General features: G+C 45.5%; 1 protein-coding gene and 1 long non-coding RNA gene across 2 annotated transcripts in view; one reads left to right on the top strand and one right to left on the bottom strand.

The window, feature by feature from the left end:
* The window catches only part of LOC138492304 (rab5 GDP/GTP exchange factor-like), a 664,850-nt gene that overhangs the window by 109,542 nt on the left and 530,874 nt on the right, over positions 1-24,434 (top strand). The window lies entirely within an intron of this gene.
* Positions 6,342-10,151, bottom strand: LOC138492305 (uncharacterized). Its single transcript, XR_011276183.1, has 3 exons — positions 10,040-10,151; positions 9,862-9,963; positions 6,342-9,773 (listed from the first exon to the last, which is right to left on the bottom strand). It is a non-coding gene; the product is annotated as an uncharacterized lncRNA (long non-coding RNA).

Below are 24,434 nucleotides of genomic sequence, written 5' to 3'. Positions count from 1 at the left end.
TGAGCATAACACAATCTTCCTCATTTTGTAACACCAATGCCTCTTGGTACTTTCCTCTTGCGACACCAGTGATTCTTGGTACCTTCCTCTTGCAACACCAATGCTTCTTGGTATTTGTACTTCTTATTCTTTTTAGTTTGCCCTCTTGGCCTTTTTCAAATTTCATATGCAACATCAATACCTCTTGTTATTTATTTTCCACCAATACCTCTTGGTACTTCTAGTTCTTATTCTGCCCTCTTGGCCTTTCCCAAAGTTGATATACTTTGTCCTCTTGGCATATTCAGAGTTCACATACTTCACTTTCCTTTGCGACTTCCTGCTGTAATATCTTTCAACTCTCATAACATTTCACAGAGACTTTGATTGTGTGACTTCGCTTTTCAGGACCACTCTGTTACTTTGTATCCTTTTCCTTCTCCAACTCAACAATTGTCTTTTCCATTCGCGTTTTATCGGCAGACGCGCAACCTTCAAATTTCCGATTACAGTTACTTTTGCTTTTAACGCACACCAGACTTTTGTTGGCTTCGATAACTCACCGGTTGTGTTAGTTGGTTTTCTTTCATCTATTTGTGCAGCAGTTCAGGTCATTACCAACGCCTGCTCTGCTCCGCAAGGTTCGCGGGCTGCTTTCTGGCAATTGGAAGGTTTCTTTCCTCTGCTCACTCGGTTTCCGTCTCAGAATGCTTACAGCTTCCTGAAAGTGTGGATTTCTCGCCTTGCTTTCACTTGATCCTTGCAATTGCTGATCAGCCCGTTAGACTTCCAACTTCCACAGCCTGGTTGGCATCAGCCCCGAAAGAACTGTTCCTTCTCGTGTCCAGCCTCGCTCACTGTGTGTCTGTGCGTGCCACCTTTTTATTTTCACAGGGAGTGTTAACAAGTGGCAGGTGTGCATTGTTAGGACTAGGTGCCTGAGCCTGTCTGGCCTCATTACTTGGATAGGGCCAATGCAAGTCAGTGGAGATAATCTTTCTGACCTCACTCCTAATCTTACTCGGCTCAGTACTGTTGTCAACATAAGTGGGGAGGACTTATGGGAGCTGCAGTTTCCCATAAAATAAGCACAGATAGGGGTTAGATGGGTTGTAGAAAAAATGTAATACCATGTCTTACCATTGGGTGATTCTCCCCCACTCCTTGAGGACCCCCTACCCAGGTGATCCTCCCTCGCTTGTCCACCCCCAGGATCGGGTTCCAAAAGCGATGGCCTTTCCCTGGCTACCTGAGTACGGGATCCCCGAGGACTAGGTTGTGAAACACCCTCTGATTTTTCACATACCTTTCCCCTATGCAATGTGGATGAATCTGTTTTGCAGGAGATCCGTGAAGGAAAACTTATGCTGCTATGATTTCTACGGTTTCAGTGTTCTACTCTGAAATGGCATGGATGTAAGTCTAGAAACCATTGCATATCGCTTGGATTGGATTTCCTTCGCTGACTTACCCAGATAAGGGGAGAATTATCAGTTTCAATGGGATACTCCACCAAATATCACATACAAGCCTCAGATAGGTCTTCTTTACCCTTCTTATGTGCTATCTCGCCTGAGTTTTTTTGGTTTTAGTCCCTAAAGACGCACCCTTATTCCCCGAGGTCCAGAGTTGGAAGACCCCCCAGGGTTTCTATATATTTTTCCCCTTAGACTTTGGCTACCCGTTGAAGGAATATTTGGCTTATTACTGTCATTGGGTGGATGTCTTGACCAATCCCATTTTGGTGTAGGAGGTAAATAAAAGTCTGATTGCCATTTTTTACCAGGGGGAAATTGAGGGACCTGTGGTGAAACCTTTTGTATAAACGTAGAGAATTTGGGAAAGTCCCTAACAAGGATTACCTCTTCTGGAATGCCTGGTATAATGGCTGAGGGTCTGATGATTTGCTTTCCTCTAGTGTTGATATGTACGGGTATCTTGGGATATATTTCATTATCCCTATGTACGCAGGTGACTCAGACCACTTTTGATTTTCACGATCTCTCTGCAAAATCAGGCCTGCTCTGACTGCTGTTTTCTTACTTCTCGTATCTGAATGATGGAAACATACGTTAACAGACTTGATATCCTCTTCTGGTTCCTCCCATTCGTCTCCCATCAAACATATTATTTCCGTGTGTTCTTATTTCTGATTCTTGGGGCAGCTTCTATCTAGGTGACCAACCTCTTTATATGAATAACAGGTGGGCAATGGAACTTTAGATAATTAGGACTCTTTCCCTCTTTTTTTGATTTTGAATTCTGGTTTTCTAAACTCCTACTTCTCTCTATCCTTTCCTATGCATTCTCTAGTCTTGGGAGGATTTCCCCCTTGTTCTGATACGAACGGTGTTGGACGTGAGGAACCTTTATGATCTTTTCTCTCTTCAAATTTATCAAGAGAATTAAAATATTTATTGGCATCTGAGTAATTTTGTGCTGTCTCAATGGCCAAAGTAAGGGTAGGTTTGTTCAATTGTAAGGCTGCTTTCTGTATGGAGGAAGGTAGAGTGTTAATGAATTGTTCTATGGTCAACATCGCTATTAATTCAGGTAGTTTTTTTAGCAGTCCATAGTGAAACAGTGTTTTTGACTCGCTCCCCAACGCTTTGGGAGTTTCTCCAGGGTTAAGTCTGACGTTTCTTAGTTTGTGTCTGTAGAAATTGCTAGTTTGCCCTGCTCTTTGCAGGAGACGTTCTTTAATATATGCAAAAGTAGTATCCCCTTGGAGATTAAGTAATTCATACAATGTTTGTAAGTCACCTTTGAGCAATGGTCCTAGGTAGCCGATTTTTAAATTATCATCCCACCTAAACTGTGCTGCCAACCGTTCCAAGTTGAGAAAACAATTCCCCAAGTCATCACCATCTAGGCATGGTTGTACAATGCCTTGAGGCAACGGGGGGTTGGCATGGATGGCAATCAACTGTTCCAAACCTGACTGAAGACGGGTTTCCACTTGTATCTGGCCATATTTATATGGGGTATTAAGTTTCTATCTGATTTTTCTCCTGACTCTGAGGGGGAAAAGTTGGACCCAATTCCCTCTGGAATGATCATGAAAAATTTGAATTCTTCAGTGAGCTACCTACGATGGAGGATTTTCCTTTAAGGACAGATTCCAGGGCACTAGGTCTAATAAAAGTGTGGGGTGATCTTATTTTCAGGATTATACAGTCCCATTGTTGTAGATGATAATGGGAAATAGGCAAATTGTCAAGTAACAGTTGGGACTGAAAAAACAGATCTTGGTCTCGAACAGGGTTGTGAGCTTGTAAGAAAAGGGCCTTCTTTATGGTATGTATTCGGTCTGAAGCTTCAACATTGACAATTAGTTTCTCCCCGACTGGTGGTAGAACAATAATCAACATGTGGTCTTCAACTTTTATCAATTGAATCGCATCACACTCTGACACCATATGTAAGGAAGGCATGGCATCGAGTAGTAGAAACAGACATAATGGATACAAGGGTCTAAAACCTTTATTTAATATTTTAGTTGGGTTGGTAGAATTCCTTACTGGTCCTAAATCTAGAATGGGAGTAGTCTCGACCATTAAACAATTAACAAACGCATCCAAGTCAATCTAGTCAAAATAAAAAGGCCTATACTAAGAAAACCTAACCTTGCCCACCTTCTCAAAATGACAAATGTGTTAAGGGAATGCAAAAGGAAAATAGTCTCTCAAAAGAATGTCAGAATGGCTTCAGTAACAACTCCCTTCCCCACGTCCAGCCCCACGGGGTCTAGAGAGTTTCTTAAGAAGGATAGGCGGATGGCACAGTTCTATCAGTCTTGCACAATTTGGCTTACTGGTATGATTTCAAAAGTTCACTCTTGGGCTTTAAACTTCTGATAGCTCAATCACCTCCTTAGGCTTCGTCTGCCTTGTTATCAATACTATGTTCACATTCACTTTCTCAATTTCTCACCGTTCTGCACAGGCTTCCCTCTGCCGGGCTCGTGCCTGTATCTTTTCACTTTATCGCACAGTTCTACACAGGCTTCCCTCTGCCGGGCTCAAGCCTGTCTCTCTTTCGTGAGGGTTCCCTTCCCCACGTTTTTTCTTGGGTATCTTTTCACTGTCAAAGATTTCGAAACTGCAAGGATATTACATAGACCTCTGCATGACCACTTCGACCTCTCTTTCAACAATTCTTCAATTCACAATCTTCCTCATTTTGCAACACCAATACTTCTTGGTATTTCATTTCCACCAATACCTCTTGGTACTTGTAGTTCTTCTTCCCCCTTGGCCTTTTAACCAAAGTTCATATACGTTTCCCTCTTGGCATATTTATACTTTCCTTTCCTCTTATTCAACTTTCTTTCCTTATCGCGGTTAGTTCTTTCCTTTGATTCCCGCTGTAAAAGCTTTCAACTCTCATAACATTTCACAGACACTTTTGATTGTGTGACTTCGCTTCGCAGGACCACTCTTTTACTTTGTATCCTTTTCCTTCTACAACTCAACAATTGTCATTTCCATTCATGTTTTATCGGCACACGTGCAACCTTCAACCTTCAGATACGTTACTTTTGCTTTTAACACAAACCAGACTTTTGTTTTCCTCGATAACTCACTGGTCGTATTAATTGGTTTTCTATCATCTTGTTCGTGCAGCAGTCAAGCTTGTTACCAAGGCCTCCTCTTCTCCTCCCCTACTCTGTCGTTCACCCGGGAGTGTCGCAGGCCACCTTCTGGCAATTTGAAGGTTTCTTTCCACCGCTCACTCGGCTGCGGTCTCGGAGCACTTACAGCTTCCTGAAAGTGTGGAATTCTCGCCTGACTTTCACTCGATACTTGCAACTGCTGATAAGCCTGTTGGCCTTCCAACTTCCACAGCCTGATTCGCATCAGCCCGGAAGAGCTGTTCCTTCTCGAACCCAGCCTCTCTCACGGTGTGTTGTGTGCGCCACCTTTTATTTTCACAGGGAGTGTTAACAAGTGGCTGGTGTGCATTGTTAGGACTAGGTGCCTGATTCTGCCTGACCTCATTACAGGTACAGGGCCAATGCAAGTCAGTGGAGGTAATCTTTATGGCCTCATTCCTCATCCTCGGCTCAGTGTTGTTGTCAACATAAAGTGGGTAGGAATTATGGGAGCTATAGTTTTCCATAAAATAAGCAGGGATAGGGGTGAAATGGGTTGTTGAAAAAGGGGGATACCATGTCTCACCATTGGGTGCTTCTCCCCCCACTCCTCGAGGACCCCCTACCCAGGTGATCCTCCCTCGCTTGTCCCCCTTGCTCCCCCCAATGTCGGGATCCAAAAGCGATGGCCTTTCCCTTGCCACCTGAGTATGGGATCCCCAGGGACTAGGTCGGAGGTCTTAAAACTGTGGGGCATGCCCCCCCAGGGGAGCGCGGCCGCATTCCAGGGGGGGCGCGAGAGCCAAGCATGAAAAGTATAAAAAGTGTATGTATATATATATATATATATATATATTTAATTTATTTAGATTGAGGCTATGGGCAGGGTCGACATTGTCGGACTGGGCCATAAAACGGTCTCAGGCACCAATGAAAAAGTGGCCCACAGTTGCAAATTGATATTCATTCCTTTAGGCAAAGACTGTTTGAATAGTATCCAAGGGGGTGCTTTTTGTTAAAATATAAGCAAATTGTGATATTTAAAGACTGTTTATTCAGCAACAATGGTCAAAACTACTAGCTGCATAGTGAAGTAACTCATCAAACTGGCCGACATTGGCTAAAAAAAGTGGCCCATTTTAACTGGCTTACACTAGCATTTTGCATTTTTGGTACCGGCATTTCCCTATAGGCCAGTCTGAGCTTGGCATCTCATCCATAATGGGCGAGGGGGGCGTCCACCCAGTAGCCCCCTCAACCATTATGGAGGAGCTGAGGAGCCAGCCCAGTGAAACACTGAGTACTCCCTCAGCTGCTTTTTTCCAGTTGAGGGAGCGCTCCTGGGCTGGCTGAACTAGGTACATTTATGTTCATTTATTTTTTATTTAAATATGTGTATGGATGCGTGTATGCTTGTGTTATGAGTTTGTGTATGTGGATGGGTGCTTGTTTGAATGATAGAGGGGGTGTGTGTGTGTGTGTGTTTTGAGCGTTTGTTGAGCTGATTTTGGCGAGTGGGGAGTAGAGGGGGGAAGGAGGGTTGTACAACAAAGGCATTTTAAAAATGCATTTGTTGCCCAATCCCCCTACCCACCTGCCAAAATCAGCTCTCCTTCTGAGGCGCTGTGGAGTCCAGGGGACAGGGATGGTATTTTTATTATCTATCATAGATGTCCAGTCAAAAAAACCATGCTATCCCCCTTGGCCCCCCGGCGCCAATTGCAAACTGTTTGGCTTTTTACCCATTTTTTTTAAGTATGCTCTAAAATGCAATGTTTTAACCCATTATTTTAAAAAAAATTCAAGGGGGGATTCCCCAAACCCCCCTTGATTGGTTTGGGCTCCCTCGCTGCGAGCGGTCGCTAGGGCATTTTTGTGGGAAATATTTATGCCCCTCCACTTAAAAAAATCACCATCTCTCACTGGCCCTTGGACTGTGTTGGGAACTGGGTGGGGGGAGCCCAGGGCCTGTGATGGGAGCAGGATGGGCGGGAGCGCTGGATAGTGGTGGGAGAAGGACGGGTAGAGCCCAGGGTCTGTGATGGGGTTGGGAGAGCCCAGGGACTGGGTAGGAGTGGGATGAGGGAGCCCAGCGACTGTACTGGTGGGGGAGCCCAGGAACTATATTGGGAGTAGGGTGTGGTGATGGCGCACAATCGTTCATAGCCATTTGTACATACTGTCCATTTGGTATTTTTGGGGGGGCCCGGCCTGCCCATATTTTGCTCAGGGGGGGCTCAGGCCAAAAAAGTTTGAAGACCACTGGACTAGGTTGTCAAACACTTGCTGGTATTTCACATCACTAAGTTTTTTCTGGTTAGAAATGCAAATCATCCAGGACAATCTGCTGTTTTAAAAAGAAATTATTAAATGTATTTATTTATTCTTTAAACATTTATAGTAATGTGAACCATTTTAGTTATAACATGGCCAACCCATGTTTTACACTGTGGTGAGGACTCGGCGCGTGGACTGTGGGCTCGTCACCTGCACAATCAGAAATAGATACGGACAAAAGGAAGAACTTTAGCTGTTTACTTTTAATCGTACTCAAGAAAGCATGATGTCAGGATGTTTGCCAGACCACATACTAATGGTCAGGATATTGGTGGCCAAAAGTAAAGTAATGGGCAATCTTCACAAAGTGTCAGTCTCTAAAGTGAATAGTGGGACAATAGGGGTTTCTAATAAGTAACTTAAGACTAGAGACCTCATTTCTTGTTCCAAAGGGTACCTTGTACAAAAGGCCAGTGTGGTAAAATGCAATAGCAACATAAAACCCCAAAATTTTGTCAAACAATCTTCCAGTGGAATACGTTTCACTTGTGTGAATGGTTTTGTGCTGTTCCCTGATTTGGCCATGTGCTCCTAGTCCGGTGGTCCCCAGAGGGGCAAGGCTAAAGCCATACAAGGACTAACCCCCATTTTAGAATTCATACTGGCTTCTATGAACAGTGTGTTTTCACCCCCTCCCATGAGCTCCTTTGTCTTATCCTGTTCATATTTATAGAGCGCATCACACGCCCGAAGGCATCATGGCGCTGGAACACAGCCTGGGTAGTAGGTGCCAAGAAACCAGATTAAAACAATATAGTCTTCAAAAGACAGCAAAAGGATTTCCTTAGTGGCATGCAGCAGCTGTGGAAGTGCATTCCACAGCTTTGCTGCTACCACAGAGAAAGCACAAACCCCCTACACGAGTAAGATGGATCCGAGGTACTTGGATATTGTGAGATTCTTCAGAACGCAGAGGGCGACTAGGCACATAGGGGTGGAATTTAAGCTGTAGATATTGTGGCCCGTGCCATAGAAGGCCGGATGAACTATGCATATGGCCTTAAACTGGACTCTCTGAACAACTGGAAGCCAGTGCAATAGTTGCAGGGCAGGCGAAGTATGTATAGAAAAGAGAGTATGGGTCACCAGCCTAGCTGCAGCATTTTGCAGAACCTAGAGGCAGCGCATTAAATAAAGCAGCTGAGCTAGGTAAAGAGAATTGCAGTAGTCGATAATGCCAAGCACGAGCAAAACTACTGCAGCAGCATGCAGCCTTGATTGAAGAAAAGGCAGCACCTTGTGTAAAATCCCTGAACTTGTATTGCCCCGATTTGCATACAGCTGCAATTTGTGCCTCAAGGAAGATGAAAGCCTGACACCTAAATCTCTCACAGATGCCACTGGAGAGGGGAGCGCGCCCAACGAGTGAGGTAAAAAAAAGTCCAGAGAGGGAAGACAGAAGGGGGACCCACCACCAACACCTCAGTCTTGTCCCCATTCAACTTCAGGCAGTTGTTACTCATCCAACAACCCACGCCCTCCAGGCATCCCTGCAGGTGAGATGCTGGGCCAAAATCAGACAGGACCAGCCTAAAAATAATTTGAGTGTCATCAGCATACGAGTAGCACCGGAAGACGTGTGAATGGATGTGCTCAACCAGCGGCTGAATATATATGTTGAATAAAGTGGGGGACCAGGCAGACCCTTGAGCAACACCACATGATAAAGAAAGAGAAGACAAGTGAAAAGGGGGAAGTGAAAGAGATTGAGCCCAGTCCAACAGAAAGGACTTACACCAACCCAATGTCTGTCCAGAAATCCCAGCCCTGGCCAGGCGATCAAGCAAAATGGAGTGATCAATGGTATCAAAGGCTGCTCCCAGATCTAATCATATAAGCGCCACCACTCCACGCTGATCGGAGAGACGTGCAAGGTAATCTACAACAGATACGAGCACGCTCTCTGTGCCATGGCCGGGACGGAATACAGACTGAAAAGGATCAAAAAAGTGAGAAGATTCCAGAAATAGGCTGAGACGTGGAGCAATTTGGGACTCTAGCAGTATCGGGAAGAAAGGCAGTAAGGAAATAGGCCAGAAATTAGACAAAATGGAGGGGTCAAGTGAAGATTAAAAAAAAAAAAGAAGAATCACCAAAGCTTGCTTAAGATCAGAGGCATAGTACCAGTTTGGCAAGAATGATTCACTGCCTGAGCAACACATAATGCAATAGTTGGCATAGCATCTTTGCAGATGGTCAGTGGGATGGAATCAAGTGGGGCTGCAGATTTAAGTCTCTCAGTAGCCGATATGACTTCCTCTGGGGAAAGAAAAGGGAACGATGACCAGCGACTAGCTGGATCAAGTATCGGGTGGACAGGGACATGTTGGCCAGTCTTCAAGTCATGAAATATATAAGGGGGAAAGGGACCCTCTTTTTTTTTTTTTAATAGGGGGGCCTGACTCTGGAGGGTAAAGGGGGACTATCAATATACAGTATAGAGTCAACGGCTACCCCTTTCATAGACGCACGGGAGGTGCACCAAAACTACAGCAACGCTAGATTGTCATATGCTAGCACAGAGATCACAGGAAGGGGATATAGCATAAAACGAAGTTTGTTAACTAGAAAAACACATTTTAAAAAATAGGCAAAGGCATATGTAATAAACAGGGTATAGGATACAAAATGAACCAAATAAGTTTTTTGGGGATATATGACAAAGTAGTGCAATTTCATGTACTGCTGTACAAATAGCAGTACGTAATCATTGTTGACACATATAATAGGTGTTTCTGGTTCGGCTGGAGGTGGAACATAACATATATTGCGATCGAAATGCAGGTTTTCTGAAGGTGCCCAACTGTCGTCAGGACACTGTTAATGGTATGGGGTAGACAACTGTTGCGAGGGCTTGGTTCACCTGAGAGGGGTTTAAAAATAGTGTTTTTAAAATGTGATCATACCTTTTTGTTAAGGAGAGAGAAAAAACACTGTAGTGCGTGACCTACCTAGGCGTTTAGGTTGCATCTTGAAGAGAAGGAGTGAAGGCTACTAGTAGCTGTCCGTTATGTCAGGCAAAAATGTCTGGTAGATGCTGCAGAGGCTGGTATCTGGTAGAAAAATGAGGCTGAGTATTAGCCGTTAGGAGGACCAAAAGAGTGAAATGGGAAGACTTTAAAAGCCTACCTGGCAGGGATAAATGGCATCTTGGACGGAAGACCGTCTAGGTAGGAGGCAGCATGCTGACCGGGTATCCAATAAATCTGAACAGGTGCGGCCAATAGTGATGCGCAAAGGTAGACCTGCAAATGAATTAAGGCAGGATTTAGGTGGAGGGGTGCCTAGGCATTAGTAAGAGTGCTGAAGGAATGCTGTGGTGATAGCAAGCAGATTAGCCTACTCAATGCAGGTAAGGGCAAGTGCCTAGAAGCGGACCAAGAGGTGTGCTGCGTCACCTTACAAGAACGGGCATTGTAAAAAGTGCCGAACTGCTAGAGAACTGAGCGGGGCTGAGCCAGAAGGGTGTCCATAGTATGAGGCAGAGCGCAATTAGTGACGAAGTTGATCTGCACAGTGAGTCGTAGTGCAGGGGGTAGCTGCTAAGTGGTAGTGTGGGGTCAGACATTTCTTTAAAAAACCGGGAAGGGTGAAGGCGGAGTAGTTGTGTGAGCGGGCAAATACAGAATTGAAGTTTAGAGGACTAACAAAGTAGACCGGCCGCACCGCGGCGGGCGCGGATAGAGCTGAAATGTGAAGGAAAGTGAGGGAACGAACAGAGTCTTACCTCTTTGGAGTGCTGTCTTCTGAAGGGAGCAGTGTCTCGTCTCTGCGTGTGCGCAGAAGAGCTGGTGTTAAAGTTGGAACAAAACTCTGTGAGCAAGCTTTATTGAGACGTCTGTACCAAGCACGTAAATAGAGCTGTATCAGAGGTTATAGTGAATGGACATGGGGGTGCCGGGTACTATCATTAGCATGGTAATGGAATATAGGTAGGGAAAGGCATGTAATTATCGAATGGCACTACAGTTCGCATTAGAGATGTGGTGGAGCACATAGTGAGATGGAACGTCATGTGGTAGCTATTACAGCAGTATGTTGGACAGTCATGTCAGTATACAATCTATTGTAATTATGACAGAAAATGCACTTGGCGCCAACTTGGTCAGAGGCATTGTGCAGTCGGGGACTGGGAGAGTAGCAATAATGGTGCCCGAGAGCAAGTATATGTTACAAAGTTGAAAAATGGTGGCACGTGGTATCTAATTGGAGAGAGGTAAGATACATAAGGTATCTATGCAACATGGATGAAAGTATCAATTAGGAGATCAATACAGTAATTACTACTAGTCATAAATTGAAAAGGGTTGCTTAGTGTTTTGAACAGAGTTGCCCGGGTTCATGAGAAAAACACTATGTGCCAATTTTAGAAGCATCATGAAATGGAGGTACTTTGTAATGCAGCTTAGACGAAAGCCTCAATTCGAAAGCCGATACAGTAATTACTTCGAGGCATATATTCACATGAGTTGCTTAGTGTTTGTAACATTTCTGACATTTTTTTTTAACAAATTTAAACAACGATATTAGGCACAAAAGGAAAGCACTAAGTGCCAGTTGTACAGGCATTGTGTAGTGGCGAAACCAAACAGCATACAATATACAATAGAAGATGGCGGTTCAAAAGAGCAGTTGTATTTAGGCATAAGGCTTGATAAATATGAAACAATTCATGTTTAACAAAGAAGTTAAAAGTACTTAAAGGCTGGCTGCGGGTGGCAAGTATATTGTCTGTTAAGCTATGGAGCATGATGTAAGTAACTGATACATGGCGGGTAAAGTGGCCTAAATACTATGATCAGAGCTGGAGACTGCTAATAGAAGAAAAGGTTCAATTCAATGGATGCATTAAGGCCTTTTTTCACAGAGTTGAGCCGATAAATCTATTGTTGTTCCAGTTTGCGCAGCATCAGGTCGCGGTTGCCACAGCGAAAATGGTTTTTAGCTGTTTGTAAAATAAACCAAAACATGTTGTTGTGGCTATGTTTTTTTGCCTTAAAGTGTGCCACCATGGGTTTGTCTTCTACTTGGTTCTTAATGCAAGCTCTATGTCGCATATTCGTTGTTTGATTTCACGTTTACACTTGCCTACATACAGTAGGACACGGGCACTTGATGGCGTATACAGACCATTTGGTTTTACAATTGGTAAAACTGTTGAAGGTCCAAACCTTGCTGTTGAGGTCAATTTCTTGTATGTTTTTGGTGAGGCAACATACTGTGCAGGTACCGCATCTGTAATGGCCTTTTACTGGAGGCAGGTGCCATAGTGTTTGTTGGGTGTTAGGAGGTTGGTTAGGTTCCTCATATGTGTGGACTAAGCAGTCTTTTAAGTTTTTGCTTCTTTGAAGGCAAAACGAGGCTTGGTAGGTTTGAATGAATCTGTATATAAGGTATCCCAATGTCGAAGGACAATCTTTCTCAGCAAGTAACTCTGAGGCGTAAAGGTGGTTACGCATGTGATTTTGTCTTGGGGTTTTTCTCTTGTTGTTGGAGTTAGACAAGACTCTCTAGTAGTGTGTTTAACGCTTTTTCTAGCTCTGCGGACAATGTGATCTGGGTATCTACGATCTTTAAGGCGGATGGACAGTTTGGTGCTCTTGGTCTCGTAATCGTCAATGGTCATACAATTTCGTCTCAGCCTTAAAAATTGTCCATAGGGTAGATTTTCTTTCAGTCCTGCGGGGTGAAAGCTGTTATACTCCAGGAGGGGGTTCTTTGATGTAGGTTTCCTGTATAGAATGGTGCCCAGGTTATTGTTACCGGTTTTGTAGGTTTCTAAATCTAAGAAAGGTATGCGCATGTTGTCGTGCTGTATCGTAAATTTGATGCACCTATTACGTGTGTTTAGCCATTGTAAGAAATCTAGTAGCAGTGTCTCAGTGCCCTTCCATTTCATGAAGACATTGTCTATATAACGATATCAACACCATAGGTCCTCAAGGTATTTGTGTCATGGTAGATGGAATTTTTTTTCGAAAGAGTCCATGAACAGGTTGGCTACATTGGGAGTAAAGGTAACGCCCATGCTTGTGCCGTGACATTGTTGGTAAAAGATTTTCTCGTATATGAAGTAGTTCTCCATCAAGGCAAGTGTGGTGCATTCTAATAGGAATGATGTTGGTGGTTCAAGGTTGGATCTTTGATCTAAGTAGGTGGCTAATACCTGGATGCACTGAAGTTGGGGGATGCTTGTATACAGTGACTCCACAACGAGTGTTACTAAGAGGTCGTATTGATTGATTGTCAGGGAACTCAGTTTATTTATCATAGAGGTGGTATCCTGTATGTATGAGGGCATCTTACTGATGAATGGGCGCAGGAAGTGGTCAATGTAGACTGATAGTCGTTCTAATATAGAACCTATACCTGCGACTGTGGGTCTTCCTGGGGGGCACAGAATATTTGTGTGTACCTTCGGTAGCAAATAGAAAGCTGGCAGGATGGGATGGATGGTGGTTGACTAAGAAGGCTTTTTCGTCCTTGTCGATCCAGCCTTCTTGCCAGGCATGACACATGTGGCTTTCTATTTCTGTCTGGAGTCTTGTGGTTGGATTGACGTTGATTTGTCTGTAGAATTTAGTGTCCGACAGTTGTTTGTTGACTTCGTTATTATAGAGAAGTATGCTCCATAGTACAATGGCGCCTCCTTTGTCTGCGGGCTTGATAAAAAAATCATGGTCGCCTTCGAGAGATTGTAGAGCAAGTCTTTACTGTTTTGTCAAGTTATCTGGATAACGAATCTGTTTAGAGAACATGTGGTCCATTTCCAACAGGATTGGATTTTCGTAAGCCAAAATTTCCAGACAGACCATAGATGGCAGGGGGATGAACGTTGATGGTGGTTTAAGGCCAGTAGATTTGGATGGATCTCTTTCTGGGCTGTCTCTGAAGAAGTATCTGAGCCACATTATCCTGAAGAATTTCTGTAGCTCAATTTCAGTGTTAAATCTATCAGCATGAGTGCTGGGAATGAAGCTCAAGCCTTTACTTAAGATGCTGATTTCATCACCGGAGAGAGTGTGGTTACTCAAGTTGAATATGGCTATTACCATGTCTGTTGTGGTGGCGGGATCCATTGTCTTGTCTGCATTGGATGTGGTCCTTGGTATCTGGGTCTGCCGTGTTGTCCGTCCTTGAAAAAACGGTTGATTTTGGGCTTGTTTCGAAGTTGATGGTCCGGAGGTAGTGGAGTCAGAGTTACTACTGTTGGAGCTATTAGAGAAGGTCACAAATTTCTTTTGAACTCGTCGTGGATTCTGCCTGTTGGTTGGTGTGTTCTGGTTCTGCTGATTATAAAAGCCTGGAACCAGGTAAGGGTAGGTCTTTTCTTCCTTGTAGTTTTTTATGTCGTTTTGCAATTTCCTATCGTGAATTTGTGGATTTTAGTCATCTCTTCTTTGATTTTTTCCAGATGGGTCTTAATATCTGGTATTATCAAATCTTTCTTGATTCTTTTCTTCCAAGGTGTTTAGTTCTTCCTTCTGGGTTTTGGTTTCTTCTTCGGTGGTTTCTATAATGAGGATTATCCAGTCACATGAGCACTTGTTCCTGACTCCGCTGAACTTAGTCATAAATCTTGGGTTATCTAAAAAGACCCGTGGAATATTTTTAACTTGTAATCCTTCTGGAATTATGCCGGCTTTTAAATACTCAAACATGAGTTGTCCATGAGATTCTGTATGGATGAGTTTCTTTTTCTTTTGGAGTAGTACATCCAGGTCATTAGAGGCTGGATCTTTATCTAAGGCCACTAGTACTGTGCTGGAGCCTTGTGTGACGGTGTTTCTAGAAGTTTTTAATAGAGATTGTCGTAAAAGCTGACAATATTTACACTTTCCATTGAGTTTGAGAAATAATCTTGCCCATCAAACAAGGGGTTGTCCATGGAAATGAAATATATAAGAGGGCAAGGGACCTTCTTTTTTGTATAGGGCGTGCCTGACTCCGGAGGGCAAAGGGGGACTTTCAATATACAGTATAGAGTCAACGGCTACCCCTTTCATAGACGCACAGGAGGTGCACCAAAACTACAGTAACGCTAGATTGTCATATGCTAGCACAGAGATCACAGGAAGGGGATATAGCATAAAACAAAGTTTAATTTTTAACTAAAAAAATACATTTTTAAAAAATAGGCAAAGGCATATGTAACAAACCGGGTATAGGATACAAATTGAACGAAAGAAAACATTTCTGGATAAATGAAAAAGGAGTGCAATTTCATGTAATGCTGTCCCAATAGCAGTACGTAATCATTGTCGACACATATAAAAGGGGTTTCTGGTTCGGATGGAGGTGGAACACAACAGATATTGCGATGTAAATGCAGGTTTTCTGAAGGTGCCGAACTGTCGTCGGGACACTGTTAATGGTATGGGGTAGACAACTGTTGTGAGGGCTTGGTTCACCTGAGAGGGGTTTAAAAATGGAGTGTTTTAAAATGTGATCGTACCTTTTTGTTAAGGAGAGTAAAACACTGTAGTGTGTGACCTACCTAGGCGTTTAGGTTGCGTCTTGAAGAGAATGAGTGAAGGCTACTAGTAGCTGTCCATTATGTCAGGTAAAAACATCTGATAGATTCAACATTGGCTGGTATCTGGTAGAAAAAATGACAGACATAGTAATTTGATCACAAACAGCTGAGATCTGCGTGCTAAAAAAAAGTCACACAGCTCTTGGGAAGGAATAATCCCAAGACGCTCAGATGTAGGGGCAGATAGACCACAAATTACCTCAAATAATGCTTTGGGCTGCTTAATAGCTAGTTCAATTTTATTGGAGTAAAAATACTTTTTTGCTGTGTTAATAGCATTATGATATATCAAAGCGGCAGTACAAAATAGCGAGCGATCATCGGGAGGATAAAACGTCTCGAGTTCCGCTCAGACTGACGCTGCTCGGGCCTCAGTGTTTTTAGATTTTGGTTAAAACAAGCTTCACGCAGGTACGCAGCTTGCACAATCTAAGAGGCGCAAAGACAATGCGCTACCGAAGAAACCAGCCTAGCAAGCGAGGATAAATCCACATATTCCAATGCTGAGAAGCCAGCAGCAATCTCACTAGCCACCTGAGCAGTGGAAGATGACCGCCGGTTCTGTTTAACAATCTTAGGTGTAAACTCAGATATGGTCTCAAGATGAACCTCAATTGTGAATGGAATCAGGAGGTGATCTGACCAATCCAATTCCTTCACTGGATAGACAGTCACCAACTGAGATGATGACAGAATCAAATCCATAATATTCCCTTTACAATAAGTTGACCCAGCAGCAAGTTGCTGAAGGTCCAAATCCAGTAAGCCAGATATAAAAAGTAGTGGCAAGTTCATCATTTTTATGAATCCTTAGATTGAAGTCCCCAACTACCAGCAACTTTGAATACTTAAATTGGAGTTGAGTGACGAGTTTCAAAAAGGCATCACCAAAAATAGAATTATAAGGATTTTCCTCAGCAGAGCTTCTGGGGAATGAAAAGTAGCAAGCTCATTGTCTGGGCTGCTGCATTGTTTCCCCTTCATCCGTTTAAATAGGACCTGCTGCCCTTCAATGAGCACAGATTGTAGCTGAACAGTGGAGAGTTGTATTCTTCTTCCTTCTATGGGCCTCGACCTAAGGGGTGTTTTATGGCCCCATAGGCTCTGCATTGGGGCTTTGCAGTAGCACACTTTGATAAGGCATGCAAAGCTTCCAGAAGCATAGTCTAGTGCTGCTGCTTCTTTGTACAGGCAGTTTGTGGTCTGTGTCCAACCTCGGTGCTGTTTTCTGGAGTTGCTTCCTGATGGCAGACAATCTCGACCTGCTCCTAACTTTCCTATTTAATTTGGCAGTCTGCATCCTTATCCTGTTGAAGTTGTAACAAGGAAGTTAGTGAAGACTCTCTGCCAAATTGTCCTATAACATAGAAAAAGCTGAAACAAAGATGATTGTGAGGAACCTGGCTACTGCGTCTTATCAAGCCCGTCAGATGGTGAAGCTCTGCCTGTGCCTGATGACAGCAAACCCTTCGAGCGACCCGAGGAACAAAGCACCAGTGCTCCATTTGCCTGATCTGGCGTGCAAAGTTGGGTTGTGGTTGTGGTTCTCGAGCATCCCCAGCGTCTAGGCATCTCCTTGCTGCTCATCCCTATGCAGGCACATCACAAAGACATGGAAACACTGGATGCCCTGAGCAGCAGTAAGTGTCGGCACCCGAGGCCTGTGGTAGCAGAAGATCAGTAGTGTGTGTTCTATGTGAGCCTTTGCACCTGGCTGTTGGCAACAGTGCCGGTGCTTCTGTGACCCCACTCCCCTAGAGTCCTATTGGTCTCTACGGGAATGTGGACTATTTTACCAGCGCCTAACTTCCCAGGCCGCCAGACCTGGATTCTGCAGAGTCGCGTAAGTGACTACATGGGAAGTACGAGGAACTGTGGTGTTTGTGTGTTCTGTAACGGGTGCACCATCTGGTCCAAAACCTGCGCCCAGACTGCCAACAGTAATAGGCCACAAAGTAAATCAGGACAAAGAAGAGCAGAGGAAGAAAGAGAACCACGACCCCTGGCGAACCCTGTGAAGAGTTCCCAGAGATAAAGTAACAGGAAGAGTAATAAGTCTGGAAGGGGCCCAGGAAAACTTGAGAAGGTGAAACAAGAAGACAAGAAAGAAGTAGATCATTTTGTGAGACAAATCTCTGTTCAGTTTCATAAGACTGTGTTATTGAAGATTCAAAAAGGACTCGGGAAGCCTCTCCTTCATCCCGGTGGGGGCAAATTGAAGGATAGTGTTCAAGTGGAGATAATACAAAATCCATGCAGAGCAATTGAAGTAACTCAAGAAAAGCCTGTTAAAAGCTGTATGTAACTTGGAGGAGGGAGCCATTCTACTAGTCCCGGGATTTGCAGAAATCTGTAAAACCCGAACTTTGAGACACTACCCAGGAGAACAGAGTCATTCTCCTGGGTTGGGATCCGTTAGCTTAGTGATTTGTGTTTAAGTGACAGGGATAGAATACGAGTTGTGACTAGAACAGTACTTTGCTTTTGACACAACAGACCTCTTGACCGGCCCAAGTTTTAGTTTTGGTGAGGTAGGGAAACAACCTCTAGTTTTAGGGACAAATAGGATTGCATTTATTTTGTTAAATTAAAGTTTGTAGCAAAAAACATGCCTTCTCTCGGTCAGACTCCTCATTCCAGGTCACCACAGACTATGAGATGTCCACGTTTTGACAAAATTGCGAACTCTGAACACTGACTGATCCTCCTCAGTATGAAACCCTACCAGCAGCAAACTGCACAGTTGACTGATTTCAGCAGTTCATAATTTCTCCAGATGAGCATCTACTCCAGTGGGTCTTCAGCAATCATTTTTGCCTGCAGAACCTACTCATTGCCACCAGAACTGTCACTGCTCAATTGGGTTACTAGACCTGCCATGCTTGACCTTTTCACTTTTCAAAGCTATAAGGTTTTTGCAGCCAGTTGCCAGGGCCAGCTGTGTTTCTCTGACTATGGATACCCACCTATGGGATTTAGCCCCATTTATAGCATTGTGCCTATACTAAATATTGGAGGGGTACTCTAGCCTCTAGGTTAGTATCCCGTTCAGCCAATCGGAAGTTGTTCTGTATCTCTCATTCATTCGTATGAGCTGCTGCACAACCGGAGGTCTCACTGGGACTCTGATGACAGCAACAGATTGAACACAAAGTATTTGGTTAATATTTGTGGCAAAATGTCATGCCCAAAATCCTAATAAACTTATACACGTCTTTTGTGGTAAGTATTTTTACTAAACAATACTTTTTTTCGGAGGAGAACATGCTGTAGGGACTGGTATTAGTTCCCGAATGATGATGCCGAGACACTTTTCATGTGCAGTTATCAGAATTTTCTATTTTAGTGGAATGTGAGTATCTAACCTAAGAGCAACTAATTGCATTTGAGGGATGTGCAATAATCTACATTTACAAATGGTAAACCATTACATGAACATGAAAAGAAGTTATTTTCTCTAACTTTTTTAGAATAAACATTCAAAATGTTAGGTTTATGATGCTTACTAGCATATAAACTATACTGGGAGCATAGGTGGTCTGTCGTTTTGCCCCTGGTCTATGGAAAAAGGCTTGAGATTGAAAGAGGAGGGCAAGCTTAAAAGAAATCCCTTGCTGGGCTCATTTTTTATTATTATTTTGTTTCTTTTAGCCATCCTTGCTGACTTGCCGGGCCATCCTTGCTTGACTCTCCTCCCCCAGCCCCCTCTTTGCCTGCAACATCTGATGTTCCTGGGAATCCTTCTGGCCAGGGTGCCTAAAGCTGGGAGTTGTGCTGCCCTGGAGCTCAAATGGCTGCCTGCTGCCCCTCCTTTCCTTTCATGGGCTCTCGTGGGTCACCTCCAGCTACCTAGTATCCTGGCACTATCCCTGGTACTCAGCGGAGTCTTGTGTGATACTTGATGGGTCCTACAAAGTATTCCTTCTGCTGCTTTCACTGCTGCAGCATTCTCGGCCTTGTGGGTCTTCTTCCTGTATCTCTTCTTTGCTAGGATTGCCTCGTCTGGGTACTAAATGTAGCTGGGGTTCAGGTCACACCAACCTCAGACTGCAACCCCATCTAGCCAGACCCAATCCTTGCATCCAAACTCATCAGTGCAGCTTACATTTATGGATCAAATCCTCTGTAGCTAGCACTGCAAGTACTCTCCCCTCGATCCTTGCAACCCAAATTCATAGTTGTGCCCCCCCTCCCCCAGTGTCTCCAAGTGCAAAGGTGTTTGTTTGGCCTTACCCCCAACCTCCCTAAGTACCTGCAAGCCTGGTCTCCCTCTGTAGCATGGTCACTTTGGCCTGCTTGGACTGGATCTCTCTAGTGGGGGTCCCTCAGACTTCCAGGATTACCCCCTCTGCTGTACCCGTGGGTAGATAAACATACCTATTTTTTACCGTTTGGGTTTGTCCCTTTTATCCCTATCAGAGAACTTTTGGGAACTTATGGAATCTCTTGAAAGGGACATTTGGGGATTGTATCCTCCAATGTATTCCACATCTATGACAGGTAATCACCACAGCTGTGCTGCGTCGGAAAGTTTTTTTGGCGTCTGCGTCCTGCGTCGATGACGTTGATACGCTGTCCTCGAGGGCCTCTGTCGAGCCGACGTCACCGGAGCCCGTAGCCTCAGTTCCGTTTTTTCCGCAAACGTGTTTGCTTCGGGATCTCGGCGTGCCTCTCTTCTTCTCCTGATTGAATCGGTTCTTCGTTCTTGGTTTTTGTGAAAATCATGTCTTCATCTTCTTCTACTCCGCGGTCGCGCTTCAAGATGTGTCGGGACTCTGGTTCCAAGATGTCTCTTACGGACCGGCACGACATCTGCCTCTGGTGCCTCGGCGAGGACCACGCCACCGATGACTGTGACGATTGCCAGTCTTTGACGTCAAAGGCCTTGCGGGAACGAAAGAAGAAGCTATCTGTAGGTAGGGTTTCCAAAACCCAAAAGTCGAAATCCGCTGGGCTTTCGACCAACGATTCGAGGTGTGACTCTCTGCGTCGGCGTAAGTCCAGGGAGTCTCGGTTCCGGAGTAGTTCCCGCCATTCCTCTGCTTCTTCTAGGCACTCGCGGAAGCGCCGTCACCGGTTGCCTTCCCTGTCCTCGTCCGAGGACTCCCCCAGACGACGGGTAGCTTGTCCCAACAAGCATTCCTCTTCTGCGGAATGGGACTCATTTCGTAAGGAGATGAATGGCGATTTTCAAATCGCAGGGCTCCGTTCTGTCCGCGACTTCGAGGGAAGCCGGCAGGGAACGCGCTAGGGCCACCACTCGCACGCCCTTGGGCTTGGGCGGTCGGCGCGATCATCGGGAGCCGTCAAGGTCCCGGTCGGACAAGGTAGATCGCTCTAGCCATGCCCGCTCCAGGTCCCGGTCCTCGACGCCCTCGAGACCGTCGGAGCCTGTGAGGTCTTCTAAGAAGACGTTGATGCCATCGGCGCCATGTCCGTCGAGGGACTCTCTCGAGGTTCTGCCTCCAAGGAAGTCATCGACGCCGTCGGTGCCGAGGCCATCAAAGGACACGCTCGGGGCTCCGGCCTCGAGGCCGTTGTTGAAGCCGTCAACGTCTCGTTCGGCGTCAACGCCGATTCCATCAATGCCCTCGACGCCTTTTGAGGAGGCTTTATCGGAGGTACGCTGGAGACTGGTGGATACACCGAGGAAGGCCCTGAGTAAGTTGGTGAGGCCTGTGTTGGAGCCTTTTTCTGTGCCCTCATCCAGGGATTTGTTCCAGCCTCTGGATTACATCTGAGGTGGATGAAGGGTCGGATGTGGAAGTTTTGGTTCCTCAGGAGGTTCCTGATGAACTGTTGTCTGGTCATAGCCAGTTGGAAGACCTGCGTCAATCCTTGCATGACGCCAGTGGCCTAGACACCTCCTTGGAGGTTGAATTTGGCAGGCCTGAGCCTGGTACTCACGCCAAATCTTCATACAGGCATCTCATGTCGAGGGTGACGGAGTATTTGGGGTGGTCTGCTCCACCCGTGGATTTTCTGCAGGATGAACTGACAGATATCTTGGACCAAGGTCCACCCACTGACCCGGTGCTGCCATTTTATATGGCTTTACAAAGAAGGCTGGCGGCGGCTTGGACTGCTCCGGAGAGTCTTCCGGCAGTGAATAAGTCGTTGCCAAAATAAATACCATCCAGCCAGTGGCGACCCCGGCTACTTGTCTTTGCACCCCACTCCGGAGTGTTTGGTGGTGCAGGCGGCTACGGCCCCAGCGAAGCAGGCGTCGTACCCTACCATCCCTCCTGATAGGGACGACAAGCGCTTCAACGGTTGGGCAAAGAAAGTGTTTTCATCTGGGGGTATGGTTTTAAAGGCAGCCAACTCCGTTTGTGCCTTGGCAAGATTCACTCACACTCTGTGGAATTGTGTATTTTTGGCGGCTGAACATATTCCCGAAGGGGAGGAACAGGATGGTTTTCTTGCCCTCGTTCAGGATGGCAAGAATACCTTTGATGGTGACCATCTTTTTGGCAGCAAGGCTGACGAGAGCCTTGAGAGGTTGCAGACCTCCAAAGCTGCAGCAAAGTCGTGAGTGCTGCAGTTTGTCAACCTCCGCCTTTTCGTCCTAGGGGACAGCAATGGAGGGGAGGTTCCTTTCGATATTACTCAACCTTTGGTAGATCGAGGGGAGCTGCCAGTCAAAGGGGCCAACGTAGAAGTACCAGAGGTGGAAAACAAGGTACTCAAGGTGCCAAAGCCGCTCGGGCAGTTGCCTCTTTGCCCTCAGGCACTGCCGCTGCCGCTTCAGCTCAGTCATGAGGCCATGTCCCATGGTTCGCCGGTTGGGGGAAGGCTGGCGTAGCATCTTGTAGAATGGCGTGCCATTACTTACAGATGTGTGGGTTCTGGAGATCATAGCCCACGGCTACTGTCTTCCTTTCCGGCAGAGGCCTCACGACAATACACCAGGGAAGCTCTCTTTGAAGAGTCCGGATCCGCTCCTTGCGCAGGAGATCAAATCCCTGCAGGAGAAATGCGCCATAGAACTGGTGCCTATAGCGGAGAGAAACAAGGGATGGTATTCCCCGTATTTTTTTATCCGAAAAAAGACGGGGGATTGAGACCCATCATGGACTTGCATGGTTTGAACAAGCTCCTCAGGAAGGACAAGTTCAAGATGGTTACTCTCTGTCAAGTCCTCTAGGCCCTTCAACTTCAGGACTGGTTGGTGTCTTTTGACCTCAAGGGTGCTTACTTTCATGTGCCGATTCATCCCAACCACAAGAAGTACCTGAGGTTCGTGGTTGGCGACTCGCATTTGCAGTTTTGGGTCCTGCCGTTCAGATTGACCTCCGCCCGAGGGTCTTCACCAAGCTCATGGTGGTGGTGGCAGCGTCTCTCAGTAAAGGGGGGATTCACGTCTACCCTTACCTGGACGATTGGTTGATCAGGGCGCACTCTCCTGAGCAAGTCCTGGATCATCTGTCAGTCACCTGCCACTCCCTTCACAAGCTGGGCTTCTCCCTCAACTTAAAGAAGTCCCACTTGACACCTACCCAGCGGCTCCAGTACGTTGGAGCAGTGCTCGACACATCTCTGGGGCAGTGTTCGCCTCCCCAGGTGAGGGCTCATCACATTCTGCAGATGGTGGACAAGTTTCAATGTGCCCAGAGTCTCTAGGCGTTCAAGTTCTTGAGGTTGCTCGGCCTCATGGCATCCTGCATTCTTCTGGTGCCAGAGGCCAGGCTACAAATGAGATCTCTGCAGTGGGCTCTCAAGATGCAGTGGTCGCAAGCCTCCAGCAGGATGTCGGATCCCATTCAGGTTCCGCTCTCAGTCGCCCAGGATCTTCTGTGGTGGGCTGTCGAAGGCAATCTGATGAAGGGGGCTCCATTTTGGCTACCCTGGCCAGAGGTGACGATCGTAACGGACACATCCCTCAGGGGATGGGGAGCTCATGCCAATGAGTTGACAGTCAGCGGTCGTTGGTCTCTGTCGAAGTCCAGACTCCATATCAATCTGTTGGAGCTGAGGGCCGTCAGGCTAGCCCTGAAGGCTTTTCTGCCGTCTGTGCGGGGGAAGAATGTCCTGATTCTGACGGACAATACAGTGGCCATGCACTACCTCAACAACATTGCTGTAAAAGCAATGTTAGAATCACATTAACAGAAATGCTGGATATCTAATGAATTCAAATGCAAAATGTATTGCTTACGACTTATAGAGTAATTAAATTGATGGTCATCATTTTGACATAATCAGTGTCTTAAGCCGTTTTTGATAAACATTTCTCAAAAGTCCATTATTACTATTGACAAAATTGATTGTTTTTACAATTTATCGGGTGTGCAGGGGACGGGAGGGCTCCACAAAAGTGTGGACATCTGTTGGTTCTACATAGGTTAACACAACCCAGTGTCAAGGTTATTATTCTCCCCGGCACCCCATTAATCTCTTACCTACTCCCGAAATAACTGAACACATAGGTGTGCGCTAGACCATACGTATACTGGACTCTAGTTCTACCGACTGCTAACCCCTACTATCTATGATTCCCTCTTCTCCCTTTGATAGTTTCCCAGTAGGTAGGCTACCTAAACTTCCTCAGGGACTTCATTAACTTTCCCTACTCACACAAAAGTTAGTGTTCCGATGAGTTTGGATAGTGCCTTGCACATGCTGTGTGGTATTCTGGCTAGATCATTCATGCCCACTCGCCTGTTGTCCTCTACTCTCACACCAGTTATGTAACATACTCCTTCCACCAGTTCTTCGTGCCTCTGATGTTTCACTCCTCCCTCTTCTCGCCTTCACCACTCCTCCCACTCCACCACTACTCCTCCTCCCAGTACTAAACTCCTGCTCCCAGTAGTACACTCCTCTTCACACTAATACACTCAGAAACAGCTTTCTTTCACCCAGTATTAGTAATTTCACATTAATTGCTTATACTCCCTACTTCTACTTACAAGCCACACATATGTGCACACTCAAACTGCAGAACCACTTTCACTCCTAAACCAATATCTCACCTGTTCTAACTAT

Source organism: Ambystoma mexicanum, chromosome 10 (genome assembly GCF_040938575.1).
Source record: "Ambystoma mexicanum isolate Mex_15411 chromosome 10, UKY_AmexF1_1, whole genome shotgun sequence".
Lineage (NCBI taxonomy): Eukaryota > Metazoa > Chordata > Amphibia > Caudata > Ambystomatidae > Ambystoma > Ambystoma mexicanum.
The sequence above is the reverse complement of the archived record's forward strand: the minus strand, read 5'-3'. Positions and strand labels throughout refer to the sequence as shown.